Below are 21,567 nucleotides of genomic sequence, written 5' to 3' on the forward strand. Positions count from 1 at the left end.
TACCTCCTTCAGAGGCCAGACAGGAGACCCATGAAGAAGCATCAGGTCTACCTGGGTAGATCACAGCACCAGCACCAACTCACCCTTCCTGCCCCTGTTGGGATGCACCTACAGCAGGCCTGGATGCTTACGTGGAGCCCAAACTGGTTTAATACAAGGGCCCTGGATAGCTTTACTGCAGCTCAACTTACAGCCAGCAATGTGCAAATGACTCTCTACTGTTCTGGCACTAATAGTGTCAAATGGCATTAATTAAAACAAAACGCTTATGAAACAGGCTAGGTTCATCAACAGTAAGTGAGGAGTTATTTTTCTTTTTTTCTTTCTTTCTTTTTTTTTATTTTTTTTGGAGAATTTTAATGAATAAACAGCAATTCCTATTCATTATTTATCTACTTCTGAATTTTAATGAATAGTTCCCAGCGCTCATTAACAAATCTCTGTATTTATGGAAAACTGGCACTTCATAAATATCAAATCGTGCTATTTTATGTGCTGGTTTTATATAAATATAGAAATTCCATAATTATCACTCGAACTGATCATTAAAATTCAAAAGCAGATAAATAAGCGGAAGCTTTCTGCCTTAGCATTCAGATAAAACATCTTTCCTTTCTTCCCTCGGTGGTTCCCTGTCTCCCCCCATGCCATGCCCTGTGCTCAGGGCAGCGTGCAGCCAGGCTGGCTTTGCAGGTAGCTCCTTTCTACGGGGCTGGCTGGGGCTCGTGCTCGGTGCCAGCAGCGTGGGGCTCCTTTGTTTGTGTGTGTTGGCATTTTCAGCCTCATCTCCCCGCTGCCAGAATCCTGGCTGGCATTCTCATTCTCCACTGATCTGTCCTTTTTCCCCTGACGTTGTTATTGACTTTTGTATGGCTACAGCGCGAGCCATTAGCCATTTTATGCAAATCCCTGTGTTGAATGAAATCCGTGTCAAGTCCTCAAAATCAAATTCCAGCTTGCCATGCAGTGTAACTGCATAAAGCTGCCTTTGTTACACACTGTGAGGAAAACCAATCCGATCCCATCCAAACCAAACTAAACCGACGCAATCCATGCTTTGTACAATCGTTCACCTCTTCAAAGAGCAGAGCAAGCCACGTTCTGAGCTCACTCATGTGAGTCCAAAGCCAAAGCATCACTAGTACTGTCCAGGAAAGAAAATTTCTATCCTTTTATTTTAGATTAGCACTTATTCCAGCATCAATTATCCATGTGAAGACAATAATACTAGCATTGAAGAAACACTTCAGCAACACGCAGGTAACCTGCACTTTAGCTTGCTTCACAACAAGCTTCACAACACGAAATGACGAGCACTTCTAGATGCATGGTGGCATTCCCATTCTGTACAACAATGAACTAAGGTGAAGAAGAAGGAAAGAGATTTGTCAGTGTGGCAGATATGCTAAGTCACAGCCTGGAACAGTGATTGAGCACCTGGTGGGAAGGCAGGGCCAACCCAGGGCAGCTCAGGTGCATGCAATGCACCTGAGTGAGTGGAAGGGGTGGAACCAGGATCCACCCCTTTCCAGATCTCATTTAAGGCTTGGCAGGGGGGAGGTGAGGGTTGCTCTTGCTGGATAACCTTGCCTACTTGGGACCTGTTAAAGGTAAGCAGTGCTTTTCTTTCATTTCTGTAGCAGCTGCATTTGAGCTTGTTTTCAGTTGCCGTAGCCAAGGATTTTGCTGGCCTGCTATTATGGTGGTACTCCCCATCCTGTTATAGCATTTCAGTTAGAGTCACAGAGGGGCTCTCAGTGGCAGTACCATGGGGGAAGAGTACACAGGTGGTATTCAGAAGACAGGCAGAACTGTGACTCTTACGAAGCAAAACATATGCTGAACCTAGAAAACCCCAGGAGTTTATGCAGGCTGATATTTTTATCAGGACAAGGCAGCAGTCTTGTTGTGGTAAAGGTTATTCCCCTAAATACTAGACCAATGAAAGCAATTGCATTTAAGGTCAGGAAAACTTGTCCGCTTCTTGATTGCATCAGGCCATGAAACCAAAGGTTCCCCAGGCTCCATCTCTCTCTTTAAAGAATTGTGTGTGCATTTTTCCAAGCCAAAATTTTTTACTTCATAAAATCATCGTGCAACATCCCTGCCACAATGGCTGGAGATACTTGTGACTCTTGGTGACAAGGTTCAACAAGATGTTAGGAGATATGTCTGTTGTATCTAGTTATTGCAATTGTCTTTATTCTTTTCTTTTGCTCAAGAGTCCTATTCTCTGTAAGGCTTTGCACACAAATGCACCTGTAACAAAACAGACCTTGGATTTCGAAGTGTGAGATCCAAAATGATCTCAGAGCATTCAGAGCACCAGATTATTTATCAGATTTCCCATGGGAAAACTCCCTTCCAATTTTCTGACCGGGCTGAAAGGGCTCATAATGGCTTAGTCCAAAATTTTCTTTGTTCCTGAGGTCAGACCAGTGCTATTACAAACTCCAGCCAACTGAATCAACACACAGTTATATCATCTATGATAAGGCATGCTTTTAAAATCCATTTCAAGTGTAGAACAGTAGAATTTAAAGAAAGCACAGTCTGGTGTGGTTTAGGACCGGCTTTCTCTTTGCTATTAGCATGAAGGAAGACAAGAGGTACAATAGCTCTTTACCTTGTGCTCTCCTTTGCTTTACTTAAGCTTTGCCTGCTCTGACACTGACACTGCAAGCATCCTGCAGCAGGAAGAGTGTGTTTAGTCTGTGCTGCTATGGCACCTCACATGATGAGGCTCCACTTCATCACTGCAGGCCCACAAATAAAGATAAGACAAAGAGCAAGATTGATTAGCTATGGCACTTCCCTCCAGCCATTAGAAGCAGGTTGTAAAACTGTCTGGTTTGTCCCTGGGAGAAATCGCTGGGATCCCTGTGCAAATGCAAACCTCATCTCCCAGGATGACAGCTATGCCATCAAGGAATGCTGCAACCAGCTGTTTCCAAAGGAAAAAAAGAAAAAAAGGGGGGGGGGGGGAACCCTCTCTCACACTTTTATTCCCCTTATCTCTTTACTAGTTTTGAACTCCAGCTCCGCTTTTTCGGTCTGACTCTTTTTCCATTGTGCTGAGCTTCTCCACAGTGCTGGCAGCTGCTATTCAGAGTCTGCAAGGCAGCTGAAGGCTGAAGGTTTCATTAGAGCAAAGCCCTCCTAATGTTGTGCATTGTGCATGGTTCAGCAGTGCAGTCATTAATCCTCTCCCACTGCTCCCTGCCACCCCTGGGGGAGGTTCTACTCCAGGAGGCATATTCCCTCAGTCTGTCATGTTGAGAGCCAGAAGCTCTTGAATTATTTTTGAATTTATTGTCACAGTTGCAGCAGAAACATTTGACTTTTCTGTCTAAATCAATACTGGGTTCCTTCCTCATTTTTTTTTTTAAAGGACATATGCCTGCACAACCATTTCACTGCCAGGCTCTTCAAAAGCGCAAGCAGAGTAAGAGATGTTGGATCCTTCTGGTGGCAATTGAGTATGTCTTTCAATTGCCCAGCCACAAGCAGGCCAGTCTTGTACTATTCAGCCACAGTTCCCCTCCATTCCAGGTTTGATGTTGACCTACTTTCCCAGGCTGTAATTCACTAATATTCCCCTCAGCATCCAGATAATAAAGTGAGAGGAAAAAATCCAAATCCGACTTGCACCAAGCAATTATTTTCACATCCATCTGTATTCGCTGTGTTAGTGCCAGGGTTTTGTTAATGCACAAAAGAGGATAATGAGATCACTTTTTAATTCTCCATCTTCTTCCATGTGAAGCTCTGAAAGCACTGGGGAAGAGCTGTCACGTTTTACACTGCAGTTTGAAGCACTGACTTGGTATCTGATAGGAAGCATGGACACACGCTTACAGGAAGGTGCAAGAAATAAGTGGATAAATAAGGAAATGAATGAAAATCCCAATGTAAAGCATTTGACGTTGTTTCAGTAACACCTCAGGTGATTTGTCTCCTTCTACAAAGACCAATTTGCAACAATGGAGTCCTTGGGTAACCCTCCACCAAAGCCAGCAAGAGGTGGGGAGATAAAGCTCTCTGCTGCACGTATCTCTGAGCAAAGTGCTCCTCCAGCTGCCCAGCCAGCACTGCACCAAGCACAGCCCAGCATGTGCAGTGCAAGGACAGGGACTGATGGCCTTGGGGCCAGCAGAGATGATGGCAATCATCCAGTCTGACTTCAGCCACACCAGATGGCACAGGAAGGTTTGTACCTAAGAGCTCTGGGCATCCTGGTAGTCTCCTACTCCACGTTCTATTACATGTTGGAGGAAATAAAGACCTCAATATGTGATGATGATTTCTGAGGTGTGCTACACAAGGAGAATGTAGTATGCTAGTAGGTTGGGGCTTTTCCTCCCTTTTAAGGTTTTTATATTCAGCAGCTAACTGGCTTATGCTCTCCCTGGTGACACATGGAGCCATGTCCTCACCATCTGCTGCACAGAAATCCCTCTGCATGTCCCTTTCCAGGAGATGCACAGGATCACGTGTGCCCGTGTCTGTGTGGTTTGCTGTGTGTCTGTACCTGCAACAGCCATTTCAAGCAGCATTTCCATTGTTTCTGAAAGAGAAGTTCTGAGTTATGGCAAGACCCAGACCTAGGGGGAATGTGGGTATTGGTTTTAAACTGTGCATTTTTTTGCAACCCAGACTAACTGGGGCTTCAGCAAGTATGAACAGGCAGAGGACACTGGCTATGATGATATCAGAAGGCTGAGGGATGCATGCAATCTCCCTGGTGTTGAGCCACAAAGCAGGAATTCCCAAGTGACCTCCAAGTAAGGTCTGGTCAATAAGAGAAGCCCTTGACACGGAAGCAGAAGTTTTCCAAGCTGTACTTTGAATTGTGATAGATTTTGGCTAATAAATCTGCTGTTCTTTCAGAGAGTCCCTAGATATGCCTAACACATCTGGAAATACCTGGATGAACTTCCTGAGTCAGATCCCATGTCAGTTCATGTTCTCCATTTACCAGTGAAGAAAGCTTCCATGTAACTACAACTGAAGTAGCCCTGTTGCATTCAGTAGAACGGGAATGTCTGCTTATATCAGGATTAAACTTGGTGCACTAACTCTTACTGTTCTCAAAGCTCTGTTTTGATAGAACAATCTCTGTATTCCTGAAGCTTTAAGAAATTCCCCAGAGTGCAAATTGCAGCGGTAGGCAGAGAGAGATGCTGCTTCAGAAGGCTCCCTAAGTAACAAGAGTCAACAATACCGTCTCTTGTCGAAAAGAAATGATGCAAAACAACATTTTTTGACCAAAATGAAGAGTTGTTCTTAATGAAAGCGGGAGTTTTTAAATTATCAAGTTATATTAAAAGCAACAGTCTGGGCTTTTTTTTATGAAAGTTGAAGTTGGACAAATCATTCACTGATTAACTGATTGCGATGACTGACACTTTATATACAAATATTAAGTATGGGTTAATCATATGCCATTGTTTCCATTTTAATTGCAGTCTGTAGAAAGGCACATGGTAGTTTCTAGTGCTTACCTGCAAGAACCACTACTGGGAGGATTTTGTTCTGGCCTCACAAATGCCTCTGAGAGCTTCAACAGGACCGAGCCCACTGCTGGATAATGCCATATTACACAGGTATTTCAAGTTCTTGGAAAGGGCTTGAGTGCATGAGCAGCTGGAGAGTAGCAGCAAGGAAAGAGAAATCAGGAAAGACTGGGATGTGAACGTAGATATCCTTTAAATGAAATAAGCAGCCTCCTCCAGACATATCCAATGACAAGAAAATGAACCAAGCTCCCAAACCATGGTACAAATTCACAGCTACAGTTGGCAGCCTTTCAATCATATCTATGTCCAGCAAGACAGAACCTCCTGGATACGGGGAACTGGCTGGGGAGCCAGGAGACCCATCCTCACCTGTGTCTCAGAGCAGCCATGCTCTATGGTTTTACCAGCCTTGCTGTGCAGTCATCCCAGAAAGACATTCTGGCCTAGGAAGGTCATTCTTTCTGTCTGCAAGGAGCACTGTAAGGGACAACCAACATCTGGAGACCAAACCAGGGGTTACACTTTAGAAATGGGATCTACGCTCAGGAATGTGAAGTGCACCCTGCTAGAACATATACAGGAGGCCAAAAGCAATGAGAGAAAGGCGTAAGAACTGGAGGCAGCGGTGGTCCTCCCACCAGTGGTATGTGGCTGTTCCTCTGCAGTAGCACATTTACACATCTAAAGAAACATGAATTACAACACAAATCAAAGCAATATGGTTGCAGGAAGCTAATCTCTGGGGGAGCGTGAGCATCTCTCCGTGACAGGAGAGCTTCCACAATGTTCTGCACTTCTGTTCGGAAACAGAAACCCCTCTGGAAAGAGCTCAGTTGCAGCTCCAGCCTTTTAACAACCAGGCCAAGCAGGTGCAGATCTGCATTGAATTTCTGAAGTTTCCACTAGGCTGGAAGTGGATTAAGCTCAATAAATGCACAAACCCGCCTGGGCTGAGTGACATGGCAGGAGGTGGATTGTGGGCTATCAGCTGCTGCTGAGCCACTTAGGCAGACAGCCTTCCTCTGAAGTTATCCAGGTGGCTCTGCTGAGCTTACAGTTCACCTCACAGCTGCTTTCTTTTTTTATTTAATGCTAGCAGGATGCAGCAGCAACAGTACGAACATCTGACAGAGCATGGTGAGCTCCTGACCTGACTTTTAGAAGAGCATCTTTTTGGCTCTGGTGTGCTTTGGAGTAAGCCCTGAAGTCCCTGTCCATGCTTTACACGAGCAGCATTGCTTGTAATCAGTGTCCAACTCTTCCTCTGCTGTAGCTCCTGTTTCATTTTTGTTCTTTGTGAACATTCAGCCTACAGTCAAACATCGAAATGAAGTGGTTGGCTCGTGGTTAAGGAAAGGGAGGTAGAAGGCTTGGTTAGTTCTGAGCTTGGCCACCTGCACCCCAAGTGATACCACCTAGATTTGCCACACTGTCAATCAAGCCCTTAACATCTCTGCTGAGGTCTCTTAACATTAGCAGCATCCTCCTGCCTTTCTTTCTGCCTGGTGGCTCAGTGGCCAGCGCCCAGCTCCGGCCAGTTTCAGAGAGGAGCAACAAGTCAAGCCAAAATGTAGAGACCTCCTTCAGAAGAGGTCAGCAGCCTGGGAAAGCTGACCAGAAAAGCTTTCCCAGAGGGAAAAAGGATTCTAATTCTCTCAAACACACTTGGAAGATTACATAGGCTGACTCACGGGTACATTTAATGGGTTTCTGGCAGAGTGTGATTGTACCTCCTCATTTGAACGGCTCAAAATGAAGGCAGAATTTTAGTCACACAGAAATTACATCAAAAGGAAAAGCCAGATGTTTTGTGAATCCAACCACTAATGAGCTACAAGTGCTGTTTTTTTCCCATTGTACAAGAAAATTATGAATTTTTAAACATATACAAAACAAATTGTTTGTGATTACATTAGACCTTCAAAAGAGAGTGGGAACATAAATTCAGAGATGAATAGCATAATATTGGATGCTTGCCTCACTGCTTGACTTCAATAACTTATCTCAATAAATCCCTCAGCAGAAAGCATCTTATGTACTTCAAGTCTGGAGAAGATGAGACGTGAATGCTGGAGGAATTACAAGACAGAGGGGCTTTCTTGCAACAGTGAACAAGCTGAAAATTACAAGGTAATGGAAACTCAGCGGGAGGCCCCGTACCCTGCCATTAGCTAACTCCTGCAATGATTACTGCAGAAATCACTTCGTTTATGTAAGCACTGTACACTGTTTCTGCACTTTGCATCTCTCCCTGCCTAAGCACACAGACAATTTAATTAGGCGAGGGGAGAAACCTGAGCAACAGGGACTTGGGCGTGCGGATGAAACGGAGCTGCCTCCTCAACCAGACCGCAGCCCTCCGTCCCAACATGATGCCTGCCTGCCTCTTCTTTGTTGCTCTTCCATGCTGCCTGCACCGATTGCTATATTAAAACGTTTACCATTTTTAAGCCAGCACAGCCCCAGCCTCCCAAAACCACACTACAATCACGACTGTGGAGCTCCGGAGAATGACGAATTAGCAGCAGGAGAGCGTTATTAGGCTTGAGTTGTTTATATGGCAATTAGTACGCGTCCCTCGTGCTTCTTTTTCTGGTCTCACCCCCAAGAAATACTTGCTATTTCAGTCCTCAATAAGTCAGATTCGTACGAAGCTCCCTGTGCTGCGGCTCTTCTTTTACCAGTGAGGAGGTTAACTAGGGTAAGTTGCTTTCCCAGTATAAAAAGGGAAGAAGAAAACCAACCCAGCAGGAGGAGTGTGGCAGAGCAGGATGGGAAGGGCATGTGCAAGAAAGCAGGTCAGAAGAAAATGCTTCCTCCAAGAAGCTACGACGCAGAGGAAATTCTCTGCTGAGGGCTTGGGAACATGAAGGAGATGTGGTGGAGATCATGTCAGGCTTTCCCCAGCAGCTGGGAAATGAGAGAGCAGCAGTAATGGCTAATGGAGCATCACTACGTATTTAGGAAATGACACTGGTGCTGTGAGTGGACTTAAAATGCTGGCACAAGGAGGCTCAGTGCCAGGATTGTGGAGCAGGGCACTGAGCCAGGGGCTCTTCACACTGCAAAACAGCTCTCCAGGACAGGGGAACACCGGGAAAACATTGCTGGCCCCCAAATTTTGCCCACTCCTATGCTCCCTTACGCTATAACAGCAGCAGTTCTCAACCTGGGCTGCTAGGAAGCCTGGGATTTTGGAAAAGCCAAGTGAACAAGATGCCCCTACCACCCAGAATATCATGTTTCTTATCCTTCAAGATGAAGTTTAACCATACCATGCCCTGGGCTCTGTGCCACAGGCCAAGTGTGTACCCTAACTCAAGTGAGTTTTAGAGACAGAGGACAGCTTGTCCTCCGGAGACTATGGTGACCACAGAGATGATTTATTCAGCGGAGAAGAAACACAAGTCACAGCAGACTAAACTTGCAGCTTGATTTTTGATTTTAGGGGATTCAAAGATAGGCGTCTAATTTCATACTTAGGTGTTGCAGTGACTAACTCAGCTTGGCTCTGAGCAGCGTAGGACCTGACACGGATAGCTATGATCTTGTATACCTCCACGAGAATCAGACCCAACCTTACCTGACACCAATCCCAGCATCCCCCAGAGAGAGGTCAGAATCAAGGCCACACTGGGTCTAGATTAAAGCATGCCTCAATGGAAATCCTTGCAGTGCCTGTATAATTTTTTCCCTCCATCTAATTTCTCAAATTAGAGAGTTACTTCCTTGGAGGCGGTGCTTTGCATGGAAGCCCCTTTCACACTATCAACATGTGCTATAACCATCACCAGCTCCTTTGATATATTGTGCTTGCCTTTAAATTCAACCCTCCTCTGGCCTTTGCCAATCAATATCATACCAGGATTACTGATATAACTTGGTATTTTCTGGTAACTATGAAAGAAAATGTACTGCAGATGCCACTGTAGAGCCACTAGGTGACATTTATTCCCATGCTGGGCTTCAAAGTCAGTGGGACAGATTGTGTTCAGAGCAGGAGGAGGGATGGATTTCACACTCTGTGTCTCAGAGATGTTTTCGTGATGCTGACTGTTACTGATACAAAATATGCAATTATAAAATCTTGTCTCTCACTCTATTCTAAAATAACTTTCTCTAAAATTAGTAGGATACCAGATACTGTTAACAACTCTTGTTTTTCTTCTGTATCCAGAGGACAAGAAGTTTAGAAATCCTGGTACCCTATGTGTGCAAGTGAATCTGGGATATCAGAATGTTGTGTTTTTTTACGAGTTTCATCTTAGAAGTTGATGGAATTTTTAATTCAAATCAATAAAAAGCATGGGTTCATTTACACAGTCATTCGGCTTTCCTGGACATGTCAGAAGATTACCTACCCTACCTGATTCTAATTAAAAACAGACCACCAGATAATGAATTTAATTTGTACCAAGTTGTAATTACAACATTTGCTCCACAGCTCCGCAAATAAGGGTGGCAAGGGAGGAGAGGCCTCTCTGGGATTTTTGTGCTGTCCTGAAGGACCCCAGAGCATGTGTGAGAAGTTCAAGTGTGAGATCTGCACTGTTTTTGAATCCTCTCAGTAGAATTTATGCAACAAAATGGAAGATGTAGGAAAGTAAAAATCCATCATATTCCCTACGAATGCCCACTCAGTGCACTTCTCCCTCCATCTGACCAGGTTACTTACATGATCAGCTTTCGTCTTTGCTTTTTAATCCAGCTGTCAGGTTACCTGTGCTAGTTGTCCCCATGTGCAGACCTCATTTCTGCTGCTGCTTGACCACTTGGAAGAGGAAGTTCATCCTCTTCTGCCTTTCCAATCCTCCCTCACTACTCAGACTGTAACGAGGAGAAGAAATAAGCTCAAGTTCCCCAGTTCCATTCCCTACCCATCCTTCCCTTCTGAACTCTTCCTTACCAAGTAGGATTCCTATTCTATCTGAAGAGCTATCCTGATCAGCTCCACAGCTTGCTCTGTCTGTGCTGGGTGTAAACCAAAAAACCAACACTTTTATTCCCTGTTTTGGCACCTTGTATGGAAAAGGAGTACTTGCAACCTCTGCGTAACAGCGTGCCAAGGCATGCTGTGCAATGAGGACAGCTGAAGTGCTTCCTTTTCCCTGTCACCGTATGATGTTAAACTCCTTACTCCAGCCTCAGCAGTAGAGAACCACTGACAATTTCTCCTGTCTAATTCAAGCTCTGTCAATTAAATGACAGCAAATAAATGGCAGCTCTAATAGCACTCCATAAGTAAAATGACTCCGCAATAATTTTTGCTTTATAGCTCACTTGTGTCATATCACTGTTCTGAAAAACATCCCCAGAAGAAGGCAAAAAAGCAACAGCCAAGTAATGGAGCAAGGAAGGAAAAGCAGTGAAAGAAGAGACCACAATCTCCTTTCTGTTCTGGTGTTTACAACGTCGGACCCTTCTGCATCAGTGGGCACAGCTCAGTGCAACTCACACGGTGACTGGTGGGTGCTCAGAGTAAAGCTGGTGCTCCACAGAAGCTCCCATTTTCATCCTTTATCTGTTATGCCAAGACACGCAGCCATTGCCCACTGAGTTGGGTATTCAAAGAAAAAAATAGCATCCAAACCTGTGATTTAATGCATTGCCTCTGCTTGGAGACATCTGGTGAAAAGCAATGTGTAGGAGGAACACCACATTACTTAATGCTGACATCAGCTTGCTTTGCTTTGGATTCTTATTTGTTCTGTGGGATCTTCAAGAACTGGAGAGCGTTGCATGGACACCAGCAACCAGCAAATGCTTCCTGTAATGACAGTTATTTGTCACACAGTCTCTCACCACTGGATGTCTGCAGGGTGGATGTGGGTGGGACCAGGCAAGGAAAAGAATCCTTGAGTACCTTATGTAGGAGAAGGCTTCTGGAGGCCTTCAGGGCAACCTCCTGCTCAGAGCTCCTTCAGGTAGACCAGGCTGCCAAGGGCCATGCAGGTTGAGATTTACATACCTCTAAGGGTGGAGATCCCAGAACTTCTATGGGTTCTTGTGCTGGTGACCAACCACTGAGATTGTTTTCCTTGTATCCGGAAAGGAATATCCAGAAAGCTAATATGTATAGAAATGTTTCCTTGTTTCTTTTCACTTATATCACTGCAATTTCCTCCATTGGACACTGCGTTTGCTGCCTCTTCTCATTGCAGGAAAAGCTGGAATCAAGGTGTGCCAGCATCTGTATTCCACAGGGCTCTGTGATAACCAGCCCCTGCACTTATACCCAGAGATGTGTTCACCCTTACTAAGATCTAAGGTCTAATTCTGAACATATTGAAGTCAACGAGTCTTCCCATAAGCAACACCAAACATCCCTTGATGTCAACGACAATTTGTGAATGCTCAACAACAATTTTAAAATTATTTCATGCAGACTCAAACAAGATCACTACGAGCTGGGGTTTTGCTGGGCCATTGTACACGGGGCAGTAACTTGCACCTACAAACAAATCTGTGTTTTCACAAACATAACAAGCTGAAGAAGGATCAGTGAACTAAGTGGAATGCCTGAAGCGTGCCAGCACAAGAGACCTGGCAAAAAGAAATGCTGCCACCAGCTGAAGCACTGAGCTCCACGGCCTGAAAGCAGCACTGGTTGGTACTCAGCTTCTCATTAAGTAGGAAGTCGTTCCGTTTCTCTCCTAATATTTGCTGCCATAGACCTCAAATAGAATTCCTTCTGTACGGGAAAGCACTCCACAGATGAATCAGTTCCTTTTGCGACGACGGCAAACTGCTCTGCTTCATAATTGATTTTCCACAGACAATTGATTTAAACTTTTCAAACCCCTCATGATGGCAGGATTAGATCTGAGCCTTCACAGTGCCCTACAGTTTGCAGGGCAAGCTCCGAGCTACGTTGCTCTTTCACTGAGCTCTGCTTAATTGGATGACGGGGACAGAGTTCAAGGGCGAGCCAACAGAAAGTATTTTATTTAAACATAGCCCTAAAGTACCTGTAATGAGAAAGTGTCTCTCACTCCCACATACAAATGACTCAAGTAATGTTTCTATTCCATTTACCTCTCTTACTTAGGTGGTTAATACAGAGACCTGATTTATTTTATCCTATAGTTCAAGGAAATGTGTTTATTACGAGTTCCATTATAATATACTTAGCACAGCCCTTTCAAGTGATGGCCAGAGGTTTATTTAGGAACTCATTCAGCAACAGCTGAGGCTAAAAGGAAGCTTTCAGATGTCAGTGGAAACTGCATTGGATCTTTACTGACTGTTACAGGTGAAAATAATCAGTATTAGAGCAGAGGGAAAGTGATCAAACATTTTTACATGCAGTTTATTGACACAAACAGCATTATTTCTCACAGTGCTTTGTTGCCAATGAGTTTTTCTCCTAGGTTGTGTGGGGAATACCAAACCTCTGTCACTGCCCAGTGAATATGTTTCCTTCTGACAAAAGGGTAAATGGGAATTCCAGAATCTGGAGGTTCCAACAACTGCTCAGGACACTTCCACCCATGTCAGGATGGTCAGGCAGCAATAATGGTGTTTCCACATCGCAGCCCACGTCAGCCAGACCTTGCAGGCAGATCTGCCCAGACACCACGGAAGACCCGGGGGCTTTAAGAGTCAAAAATCAAGGTCTTCTTCAAATGGGAACCAGAACTAACAGCTTTTCTTTTTACAACACTCCTGAATCGTGTGGGTAAGATAACAGCTCCCGCTGTCCTCCTGGGGATGGATCCTTTCCTTAAGGCTCGCTCTCAGCGCCGTGCTCTGCAGCTTGCTGGCATGCAGAGCACTCTGTGCAGGCACTCTGTGTAGCCAGAATGCCCACGTGTGCTGCTGCAGAGCTTGGTGCTGGCCCTGACCCTGCTCCCTGCTGCACACCGGGCTGTCCCTGTGCTCAGCTCTACCACATCCCTCTCCCATGCACACCCCAGGACAGAGCTGTCTCCTGTCCCTCCCAAGGCCTGGCCTATGAGCTCGCTTTCTGAGGGCAGGTTATTATGTTCAAGGATGAAAAAACACTGCGTGCCACACTCATTCATTCGTCTTGCCTAGGAGTGTAACCCCGAAATGAGGCTTGGCGTTTGGAAAGGAAAACAAGCAGCAGAAATTTCATCTGTTCACATTGCTTTTCCATTTGCAAACAGAGCCAGCCCTTGTTTGGTAATGCCACCCCAGGGGCACGGAGCATCTGACTCTGGGCAGAGCTGGGATTAACTCAGAGCTGTGATTAATCTCCAGTGCCATACCTGACCTGCCGGCCCAACGCCATGCAGGCAGTGATGCTGCTGCTGGGAGGGAGTGATGCTCCCACAGGTCCCCAGCAGCTGAGCCATGCTCAGCCCAAGGGCACCTGGGGGTACAGGGAGGGAGGTGGTTCCTCCTGCCCCAGATTTGGGGCTGTGGCATGTGGTCTTGTCCCAGGCCAAGCAAGGAGCCCTTGGGCTGACATCTGAAACCAGAAGGTTCCACAAGTCCAGCAGTGTCCCCTTGAGAGCGGCTTCCACCCGCTGCATTCACGCTCCTTCCCCCAGCACCAACCAGGGTAGCTGAACAGCCTGACAGCAGCATCTGAGCCCGAGACAACCAGCTCAGGACAAAGGCAAAGCTAATTGCTATTGTGTGCTATCATCCTAACAGCGCTGGGAAGAAATGCTCTCACAGCCTCTCCTCGCCAAGAAAATATTGACTGTTTGTTTTTCGTCGCAGTGACACTGTTAGGTTATTCTGAATTAATACACAAGCCAGTCAATAGAGAGGTCCCTGCTCGCAGCAGGCATGCAGAACACCCGGCTGACAAGCTGGTCACATCCAAGCAGCAAGGTTTTAACGGGGTGTAAATGTCTTTAATTACCCAGACTAAACAGCACAAGTTCAAGGTGACTCCCAACAGCTCCTATTCAAAATCTGCATTTTCATCTTCCTTAGATTAATTTGTATTTTAATTGCTCATATCACTGATTGAAGTGCTTGTGAAGGGAGCACTTTCCTTCCTTTGATCTGCTGCTTTCTCTGCACGCAGGCAAGGCTGGGAGTCAGGGAACCTACAGAACAGTTCTGCTTCGGGGAGCAGCCAGGGAACGGCTGGAACCTGACAGCAGCAGGGAAGCAGGGCCTGCCATCAAGCTGCCTAATGCTTCTCACCTTATCCCACGTGTTTAAATCCTTACACTGCTATGAAAGCAAGAGAGACTTCATCAATTTTATCCAAATTGGAGCCAAGAAGATATTCAGAGAAGGCAGGGCTTGCATTTTCCCAGCGCCATCAGCCTGCACATGTCTGTGGCACAAGCTGTCCCCTCGCAACAGTGGCTGTGGCCATGAGTTCCCTCTTGTTATGCAGAGCTGAACTACCAAACAGCTCCTCCTACACAGGCCAGCATCAGTTCCACAAAGGAGACAAACCAGTAGGGCTGTGATAAATGCAGTCACATCACAAGTGGATTGGAGAAAGGACGGTGAGCCACGGTGCTCTTGCCACAGCACACCAGTGAGGAGCTCTCGGAGAAGCTGAAAAGGGCAAAATTCAAAGCCAGCAAAAAGAAACACTTTCTGCTGTGATTAGCCTGCAGCGCTCATTGCCATGGGACGCTCCTGAAGGAAGAGCAAAGATTTGAAAAGGCATTGGGAATGCACCTGCCTCTCACGGCTCTCTCAAGATGATGGCTGTCAAAACAGGGGAAGGGGATCTCGCTGCTGTCTTTCAGTGTGTTCTGTTCCATCCACACCTGGCTGCTGGGGGCTCAGCATCCCCGCTCTGCCCCCACCAGAGAGCAGAGCCCAGCACAGGCTGCTGCTGGGACACCCAGCCTGGGGGGGGTCCCACGCTGCAGGGTGCTGCTGGCCAGGAGCAAGCCTGCTGCTCACAGCAAGCATCAGCCATGGCCCGACATGCTTAAAGAAAACAAACGAACAATAAAGCGAAGGCTCTCTGAGCAAAGAATGCAAAGTACAGATTTTTTTTCCTGGCTGTCCAAGTAGCATAGCAACCCTAAAGGGCTTCCACTGGGGACATGAGCACACCCTTGCGCAAGTGGAGCCTGGTCATTTCTTAAAAAAAACACCCACACGTTCACGGTTCAAAACCCAGCGCTTCCGTGTTAAGATAGGAGGCTTTGCACCAGCTATTTCTGTATGTGCAAACCAGCCACACGGGCTGCCGACACTGGGAGCACCGGGCTCTGCACCGGGGCAGTGCTTCTGGCAAGGAGCTGCTGCTGCCCCCAGGGACCACTGTGCCAGCCCCCCCCCATCTGGGTGACGGCCATCCCCCCCTCCCACTGCTCTCCTCCCTGCCAGACCACTTCGCCCAACTTTTGATATGCACTTCCGCCTTTAATTTGATTAGTGACAGCTGCTATTATCTGAGGAAATCTAAATTGCCTCTTCCTGTGCTAATGAATCACTGTACAATGTGTGTGGGGATTAGAGAACAAGACGGATTTATTAATACGCTGCTAATTAAAGGGACAGTTCCACTGTTCCAGCGGCACTCGGTGAAAGGGCTGTAGCAGGTTTTGGAGGTGGAGAGGAGAGCCACAGGTTGTCACTTCTAATTACGAGCAACACTCATACCTATGTATCTTCACAGACTGCAATTATTCGTGGGGATACTGATTTGTGTGCAAGAGCAGGGCAGTGGCGTCCATGGCACACTGCACTCCTGTGCCTGCAGCAGCAGACAGCCCCGTGAAGTTCCAGCATTCCTACTGCACCAGCTGCCTGGGGGTACACCGAGGAGAGGGGCATCCTAAAAACCACCAGCCAGTTTACAAAGCGCTGGTGAAGGGTTTTGTAAACTAAGCTTATTTGCTGCAACAACAGACCTGCCTGCAAGAAGATGCGATCTGAATATGCGATGTCCCAAGGAGTTATTGTCATGCAGTTGGCTGGGTAAAGAAAGGGACCGTAAATTTAAAAAAATCTGAGTATATTCTTCTTACTTATCTTGTACCTAATGCCAGGAACCCAGAGAGATGGCTTCCAAGCTCCCTTACCAGAAGGTAACAGAACACATCACTCCTGCTTTAGCAGAGAAATGGGACTGGTCAGGAACTGCACTGCAACGTCTTCACAATCACAGCCCAAAGCAGCAACCTGAAACCACACTGAGGGAAAAAATGTCCATGTGCAGACATGTCCCACACCCAGAATCACGGCATCATTTTGGTGAGCAGAATATCTAAAATGGTACCGTCACTCTTATGCAATTAACTTTATATCGAGAAGCTTAACTTCTCCATGGATGATCCAAGAATGATGCGACAGAGGGAACCAAGGAAGATCCTTTCTCCTGAACTCACCTTTTCTTCTAATTCTTTTTCCCTTGGAACATAAAAGCATGGATGTAGTATCAGTAGGATTAAGACAGAACAGGCAGAGAATAAACATAATACCACATCCAGGAGGATGAGCTGTTCCAAGATGTTCTCTGCAGCCTTTACCACTCAGAAGAGCAATATTCCTCCTTAAGGCAATACTGTTTGTGTGGTGAGGCTATTTACCTAGGTGGCAGAGCAGTGTGAATTTATGTGATGATAATCTCAATCCATTTAAATCACCAGGAATCTCTTCATGGACTCATCTCTTGCTTTGGATCAGACCCCAATCCTCAGCAGATGTAAATCCCTGCCTCTCCACTGACTTCCCAAGAACTGTGCTGGGTTAGGTCAGCAGACGCTGCTGCCCTTTCTCTCCACAGTAATTCAACATGCATAATTACCTGCAAAAGCATTCTGCTGACAACAGTCTTCTCTTCTCAAATGAACTACTTTCACTGCGTTCCCAGGTTCTTCATCTTCTCTAATAACTTTGTACTCTAGGTGGATTATCCATCACCATAAAATCATTCATTCCTTCAGATACAGTTAATTTTAATGAGGTCGGCATGAACTAACAAGCCATTGATTCACATTTATAGATACAGTAAACAATTCTTGATTTCTTTCATTCTCTACACTTGAGCGTGCTAAACAGATTTAGAACGTCAGCCTGTACTGCACGTTGGATGCACGCCCACCCTATTATTGGGAGGTATCCAAACATCACCTACATGGTTACCACTGTCTGCTGTGCTGAAGAGAAACTCAGAGCATACTGGAATGAGCAGACCTGCAGGGTAACCCGATTTCCTGTGGTCACTTCAAATAAATGAACAAGATTCAGGTTTCACCTCTCACTTTGTAAAGCTGACGCATAGCTCAAAAGGGAGCAGAAATGCTTTTCGTGGTGGATTCTCTCTTTTGGAGGTTAAAGAGTAGGGGTGCCTAGATTGCTGTTATAATGGAGAAAGAGACAGTCCCCAGTTGGACTTCAGCTAATTTTGGTGTTGGGGAGCTCACTGCTGTGCTCATTAAGGGCTCACATTTATGGCAGCAGAAGCACATGGAGAATCTCAATGCAAACACTGCAATTCAAAACAGAAAAAGTCTTCAAATGCTTTTGAGCTACCTGGCCCAAACCACTGTTCCTCTTACTTAAGTGCCTCAGTTTAGCCTGCACGAATCACTCTAAGACAAACCTCTGCCTAGATTTGACACAGAAATTATAGAATTTTGGCATGTGAAAAGGGCAAACCCCAGAATTAGGAGCTAGCCTGGGACTCAAAGCATCAGTAGACCCATCTTACACAGCCAGAAGGGTCTTCAAGAGCACACGTAACGTATCTCTTTGCTAACATGCCCATATCCTGGATTTAGTTCCAGAGATGCTCCCCCATCAGCTGTGGAGCCACCCAGTGCCCTCTGCTCCACTCCCTCACACATCTTCCATGAAAAGCTTTTTCCAGTAGACATCCAGCATCTTCCTAATCCTAAGCATCCTCACTCTGTCTAGCATAGATAACAAGGGCAAATCACTCTCTTTCCATTTTTAACTGTTTTAAAGATTCCTCTGCTCCCCTCAGCCCCTCTCCATGCCAGTACGTGCTCCACCAGGCCCCTCAGGCTTCTGCTCTCCACCAGTAACCATGGGACAACCACACCATGCCTCCCTCCCTCCGAGGTTCCCAGTTTCAGATACTACTGCAGGCAGCAGGAGCTTTTTCAAAGTCCTTAGGAGCGATGGAAAATGCTGTTAACTAGGAATTCAGCTCAAGCATTGGAAAACAAGACCCTTTCCCTCACAAGAAATTCAAGTGGGCTTCTGTATCATCACAAGTCATCACACAGAGCCATCCCATGGTGTGCTGCGAAGGGACTGCTGCAGCATTCCACCAGCTTTAGGTGGTGTCAGGAAGCCAGGCTATGCAATCAAGAAACAGGAGACTTCTGTGAGACCACTGCACTTGATTGGGCACACCCATAACAACTCTTAGCTGCAACAGGGATGGGGTTAAGCAGAAGAAGGAGCCCTGCTGCATTGGGTCCCAGGAACGGAGGGGCTATGTATCCTGCCTTTTGTCAACACAAGCATACAGAAACAATAATTTCTCCCTTGCCTAATTAAGAGATGTTAATTTAAGTGTGGTTTCCAGCATGTGCTTAAGAAGCACAATTACTGCTTTTGCAGCATAAAAGAAAAATCTCAAATAAGCTCCAAAGACCAGGCCTTGGGTTCAGGGTCACTAAACAAACCAACTGGCTTTGATTTCCATAGATCATAAAAACCTATTGCTCATCATGTTCTTACCAGACAAATCCCTGAGTCTCAAGGGACCATTTACTAAATAATTCTTCAGCTTCTGAGTAGGATAAACCTGGTCCTAACTGCAGTGTTCTTGAAACAACCTGGGGGATGAATTTCTTTTCCTCAAATCCTTTCAGTTCCAAGGGGACAGGAACGATTTCTTGCATTCGGGTTGAGAATTTGCCTAGAAGAGGAGAGCAGCTGTCACAAGTGATACACGGGTTTGCAAATCAAGACTTAAGGAGACGCTTGGGAAGGATTTCATAGGACACAACCTCAGAGAACAAGTCTCTCATCATGGTTCCTTCTTCATCACTTCTGTATGAGAAAATGAGGATCCATCTATGTTCAATCACAAAGTGAAAGTGTGGAAATAAATGGGAGTGGGGCCCCAGCAGGGCTGGCACAAGAGCTGTGGATGCACACAGCTTAGTGTACCCGGGGCAGTTTGGAGGTGCCACCAGCACCCCCCTCAGTGTTAAATACGCTCCTTTATCAGCATTTACCAGAGCAGAACCAGCAAAACGAAGGCAAACAGGATGAGAAATAGACTGCTTTGCATTCAGAGCTCCAGTAAACCAACACTGTAGGATATATCACTACCAGAGGGGAAGGAAAGGGAAAATGAAGCTAAACCTTGGTATTATTAAATGCAAGATGCAAAAACATTTAAAGTGACACCTTCGTGAAGAGAGCTTTTAAATTATTCACAGTCAATGCAATACAATCCACAGCTAATTACAGTCTATACATGCAAATGAAAGTAATGATAATCATAATTACTTTGCACTTATATACTGTAGCAATTTTCATCTGAAGGCCTCAAAGTCTTCATAAACATTAATTAATTCTCCCGTCAACCCGGCGCGCGAGGTAACTGTTACCGTAATCCCCACTTTAAAGTCGGGTAAACTGAGGTTCAGAGAGGCCAAGTGATTGCCTGGCTGTGAGCAGTGCAGGGGAGCAGAGGGGCAGCTCAATGCTGGGCCAGGTGAAGGGCAGGTACCTGAGCTGAGGAAGGAGTTGGAGAAGAACACAGCAGCACTGGGTGTATAGTTCACTGTAGTTTTATAGTTTAGGCACATGGGCTTACGTGAAGGCTACCCAGTCAGCCCTGAGCCTTCTGTCTTCTGCACATAGACTGCAGGGTCGCAATAAAGCCTCACTACCAGGTAATGTTAAGGACAGAAGTTTGGGCAATTGGGGCTGGCTGCATCTGGCATGCAGACACCAATGGGCTTCACAAATTGGTTCTCTGTTTCCTGCTCACATCCCATTACATTCTGAGACTCCAGAGGAAGAAACCTATCCGTGATGCTTCAGCAGCACCTGCCACAAGGCAGCCGTGAGGCAACCCCAGAGCTGCTCCTTCATAAAGGAAACCGATCTAATACAGCTCAGACCTCCCAGGACAAGCTGCTGGCTCCTTCCTGGGCTAATGATCTGAGTCACGGGGTGCAAGAGATAAATGGACTTGGGAAATCCTCTCAGCAGAAGATCTGACAATCCAGAAGACAACAGAGCACAACTTCTAGCTCCGTTCACCTGTAATTACTTTCCTCTATTTGCATGCAGTGGCTCCCAAAACGCGCTCAGATTTTCTCCGTACGCACAATTTCCAAAGGCCGTTGTGTGTTAATCATTGTCTGGTACCATAAAATGCAACAGCCATCAATATCAAGCCTGCCAACTTAACAGACTCTTGTAATGGGTACATTTCTATAGACCTACACAATAAGACTAATTGCATGGGCTTGCTGTAAAAGCCAGAGGTCGTTTGATTACTAGCTGTTTTGTACCATGAAAGTGCACATTAATTATTTAAAAGATGGACTTATAATTATTGTAAGCTCTAAGTAATTACCTATAATTTTGGCAAGTGTTAGAAAAACTGATAGTCTAGCAAATTCAGGTTTTAGTCATTAGTAAGCTCATAATTACATTTAAATTGCAAAATGAGAATTATGCAATTTATCTCCCCAATAATGCATAAACATTACAGTGATTGTAGGTTTTAATGGACTATATTATTACTATAAAAAGCAGAGCAGTGATGGGCAGTGAGGAGCAATTTGAGTTCATTGCTGTTATTTTACATTGTAATTGCTTATCAACAACTGCACCGCGATGGCTCTCCTTGATTAACATGGGATAAGCCCATTCCACCCACCAAACTCTATTGGAAAATTAAAAAAAAAAAAAAAACTTGCTCAAGAGTCAGTCAAAAGAAGTGATTAATTTTGTATCAATACAGGACTAATTGCTGTAGGTAAACAATTTAAGATAACAAATACACTTGTGTTCTCTATGGGAACGACCAAGAGAAACAGAGCTTAAGAAAAGCAGAGTTCCCAAGTCATGCTGCTTTAGACCAGGCTGCTTTTTCATTCTGATTTTTCAGGTGCTGCTCCCGTGCCCAAGGTGTCTCAGTGCCACCCAC

General features: G+C 45.6%; 1 long non-coding RNA gene across 4 annotated transcripts; it reads left to right on the top strand.

Annotated features, from left to right (window-relative positions):
- LOC110407820 lies at positions 1,561 to 21,332 on the top strand. 4 transcript variants are annotated; one of them, XR_002444049.1, is made up of 4 exons: positions 1,576 to 1,610; positions 3,392 to 5,606; positions 7,540 to 7,649; positions 10,795 to 21,332. It is a non-coding gene; the product is annotated as an uncharacterized LOC110407820 (long non-coding RNA). The 4 variants fall into 4 exon arrangements; XR_002444048.1 differs by having other exon boundaries at positions 3,392 to 4,789; positions 4,891 to 7,649; XR_002444047.1 differs by having other exon boundaries at positions 1,561 to 1,610; positions 3,767 to 7,649.

The sequence above is a fragment of the Numida meleagris genome, chromosome 18 (assembly GCF_002078875.1).
Source record: "Numida meleagris isolate 19003 breed g44 Domestic line chromosome 18, NumMel1.0, whole genome shotgun sequence".
Classification (NCBI taxonomy): domain Eukaryota; kingdom Metazoa; phylum Chordata; class Aves; order Galliformes; family Numididae; genus Numida; species Numida meleagris.